The sequence below is a fragment of the Urocampus carinirostris genome, chromosome 20, assembly GCF_059441175.1.
Source record: "Urocampus carinirostris isolate Australia breed hairy pipefish chromosome 20, RoL_Ucar_1.0, whole genome shotgun sequence".
In the NCBI taxonomy this organism is placed as follows: Eukaryota; Metazoa; Chordata; class Actinopteri; order Syngnathiformes; family Syngnathidae; genus Urocampus; species Urocampus carinirostris.
In genome coordinates this window covers 8,049,705-8,054,057 of record NC_142368.1, presented here as the reverse complement: position 1 = coordinate 8,054,057, position 4,353 = coordinate 8,049,705, and positions in this window count along the sequence as shown.

Below are 4,353 nucleotides of genomic sequence, written 5' to 3'. Positions count from 1 at the left end.
GATTTATTTTCAAATGTTTCCCGTATGACACAAGAGTTTAACACGCTCAGCTTACACAAAGAAAAAAAAAGGGAATTAATTACAAACTGTCATGTACCTTGACGAACGCCGCTGGAGATAGTAAACCAGTCGGAGTCAATGCCGTTGATACGGACACAGCTCTCTGCGTTGCTGTAGAGCAGCTTGAACAGGGCTATGATCTTGGGTGGTTGTGAGAGAGAGAGAGAGGACGTTTATTTTGCGTCAGAGAGATCAATGCACACAAGAACATGACTTCAAAATAAAAGAATACAAGATTGATAAACGTACAAGAGAAATAATTACACTCATTATTGAAACGTTACTTTATGTGTGTGTGTGTGTGTGTGTGTGTGTGTATGAGAAACATTGTTTTTATATTTAGTAATATAAAAACAAGCTAATTACCTTGAGACAGAAATTCAAGAGATTTACATTGAAACCCTGACATTTTCCCCCCTGTTGTTAATCTCGAAGAATTTAAAAAATAGATTGGTAATTACACGGAGAGGCAAAAAACCTTCAAAAAAGGAAAAAACATTCTCTCCTCCAAGGAATTCTCTTGCTGGAAAAACAGGATAAAACAAAAACTGACATACACATACAAAAATTGGACAACTAAAACGAACAATAACAAAAAGGTGAAAAAGTTCAAAAGTGAAGAAAAATCTCCAGTTAAGCAATCGTTAACTCTAAGGTCATTGATGGAGACCGCGAGAATTAAGATAAACAGAATGAAAAGATCCCCAAAATCCTTTTCGAAACTGTAGCATCATTAAGAAACCCAACAGGTTAGTAGCTTTGTGGAGGGGCGAAAAACCTTCGTAAAGGAAAGAATTCCCCTCCTCCCATCTCGTTTCCATGAGGTCGAGAGTGTTTCTTATACTAGAAAACGTAGTAGTAATGAGCAATGGTTAACTATAAGAATCACAGATAAAACGGACAAAAACCAAAACAAATACAAAAAGAAGAACCCTTCCTGCGCGTTGGTCTCCACAGGGCCTAACCCGAGCCTGAGTGACTTCGTAAACGGGGGCTCGATTAGCCTTACCCGCTCGGATCTTCGTGTGTGCAATGAGGGGGGTTTCCCTTTAGCCGTTAGGGATGAGTCCTTTTAGACAACGCTGTCTAAGTCCATGTAAATTGTGTAATGTGTAATGTGTGGGAACTGATACCAATGTAGCAAAGCAGTCCGCAAAGTCCAACATTTTAAACAAAACGATAGCAGAAATTGAACAAAACTTATTTTGGTACTTTTATGACCACCATTTCTCTAAATATCATTGTGGAGTCCGATACCTATTCTTTCAGGAGAATAGATTTGGGCATTATTGGCGGCTTTGATGCCGTTTTTCATGAGCATGGCAACCGTTAAGACCGTGTTGGAAATTCGTGTGGCAGCTGAAATGACAACGGCCTCGATGCGGACGTGTGTAGGAGACACAGCTGATGGCGAAAGGACTGACTGAACTACGTCTCCGGCCAGCAGGGGTCACCATCTCCTTTATGGATGAGAAAAACATAAATGAATACCGTAGAACCGAATATTCAGGGAAAGCTATAGATGAAAAAAAGGATAGAGGGACTTAATTTTTTTTTTTTTTTATTAACAGTTTATGCTATCCCTATTTTTCCCCCCTGTTGAGACACTTTTGTGGCTCAATTTAAATAAAAAAAAACAACAAATTAATTTATAGATTCATATATTTTCTTAAGTTGTCTTTATATTTATTATAAGTGAAAATCAAAATCCCCACTATAGTTGCCCTATCCATTTTGAGTATTATATCCCAAAACTCCAACTCGAAGATAAACATTTTTTTTTTTAAATTGTTAGTTCAAAGTTTCAAATTTTGCTTTTTCACTAAATCCAGTCACTGAATCAATTTAACCATTATCTTGTCAGAATCATTCACCCTGATTTGAATGATTATGTGTTTTCTCTTTTGTGGATTGGTCATATTCGAAAAAAATGTTGTATGCACTTTTTATTTGCATTTTCTTTTGATTTTGTTGTTACTTTGCTGTTATCTTGCTGTTGGCCATTCCCCTCGAGGCAGATGACCAGGGTAGATTGTTAAATTACCAATTTAGCCCAATAAAACAAGTTTTTATTGTTATGATTCACTCTTTGTTTTGCCCTTGTAAAAATTATAATCGATGTATTATCTTTTCAGTAAGTAAATTTGTTCAAAATAACAGTATTCTGCAAAGAAATCAGGTAATTCCCGCTCAAAGTGAATGATTTTGCCAAAAATGAAAAATACCATCCAAAAATATTCTCAATGTGGGCGATAAACTAATCGTGTATGGTTGTTCTAATTGATTATTGTTAATCGATTTGACAAACATTTGAATTTTGTTATATTACAGCATTTCTTTTGTGTAATATTTTTCTATCCGTCCAAATTTCGTAATTTGAATTTCAAAAAACCGTTAGATGGAGAGCTTATTCAGAAGACAATTTTTCATCAGTTGCGGACAGAACTAGGTTTTAACTTTTATTTTACTGAATGTCTCAAAACTTCCCCCCTGAGTTAAAACCTAGGTTCACTATCTATGAATACGAGTGAAATAAGACAGCATTTATAAATTTGCAAGATGAATTTATCAATCTTCCTCGCGTACATTTACACTTTGTATTAACAAGACTCTATATAACTTCAAGCAGACGTATTCTTGAATGTTGTTGTGTTTCAGTCTTTGATTTGCGTATTCCACATTACATTCACCATTTGAATGTTGCTTTTGGCCCATCAAAAATACTTTTTCAAAATGTGTCCATGTCAAACACGAAATGACTTTATTGTCTTTGGTTTTAGTTCCACTGACTGACAACGAGTGCAGGTATCTCCTGTTAGCTGTCTGAAAAGCAGCTGGGATGTGCTCCATTACCCCCGTGATCTCGTTGTTGATGAGCGCAGCTGGGATGTGCTCCATCACCCCCTTGGCCTCGCTGTTGATAAGTGGCGCAGATAATGGATGACTGATGTCTTTGTTCTCAACTGTTTTTTCCCCTTTCAGCAAATAATTTTTGTCCATGACCTCTTTTTGACGGATTGATATGTCCTTTGAAAAGTGCATTGACTTTCAAAAAGAAAAGAAAGAGTCTTTTGTGGAATTCAGTGGCACTTGAGAGTCTCGTTAATTTTATCGTGCTTACGTACTGGGATGTTCTAGCAAATTAGCCGGATTATTCAATGTCTTAAAATTTTCTCTAAATTTAAGTACTAGTAGACATTATCTTAGTTTAATCAATTTCTATCCATTTATTTCCTGTGCAATTATTTGTTACCTTGATCAGAGCTGTCTCAATAGAGTGGTTAGCCCTGAATCCTGATTGCATAGATTTAAAAAGGTTATTCTCGGATATGAAATCATTCAGCTGCTGTGCCACTACTTTTTCAAGTACTTTAGAAAGGAAAGGTAGGTTTGACACAGGTCTATAATTACTTAAGATTTCTGGATCAAGGTTGGGTCGTTTCAGTGTGGGTTTAATAAGGGCGGACTTAAAAGCTGCTGGAACTACACCTGAGGAGAGAGATATGTTTATAATATTTAGAACTGAAGGTCCAAGGACGCCAAAAAGACTTTTAATAAGTGAACCTGGGAGCGGGTCGAACTGGCAAGTTGTCGGTTTGGCCGCATTCACCACCTGTTTGAGATCATCAAGTGACAGTTCACTAAAACTGGACAATTTCCCTGGACAGCCACCCTGTCGTGCCTCTGTAGATTTCAGCCCTTTAATATGTGTGGTATTTATAATATCTTTAGCAATTTCTTCCTGTATGCATTGAATCTTCTTAGTAAAGAAGACCATTAAGTCATGAGCAGAGTGCGTCGAACTATCTGCGATAGTCTGTTGCCTTGTAAGCGATGCTACAGTGTCAAAAAGGACTTTGGGATTGTTCTTTTGAGACGCAATCACCTTCGAAAGGTAGGCCGATTTTGCAGAGGCAAGGGCCGCTTTATACTAAAGCTGAGAAAAACGAACGCAAGTGGGTCCTGTCTTCGTTTCTGGTCCCTGACAGTACTGTGGAGCAAAAACAGAATCAAGTTCAGAAAAAGGGTCGGAACCGGGAATCAAACAGGAATCAGGACAGGATAGTCAGGGTCGAAAGGGCTTGCCTAGCGTGGGCTGTGGTTCGCAGACGGACTGACAACGGGTGTCAGGAACACAGGGGTTTAAAAAGAGGTAAGCACCCAATCAGCGTCCGAGGCAGTTGGCACCAAAGGAACAAGACTCAGGTGCCCCGCATCAGTAATCATGACATTGTTACAGTTTTGACCTTAAAATTTCTATTTTACACCTTACCTTATGTGATGTCAGTGAAA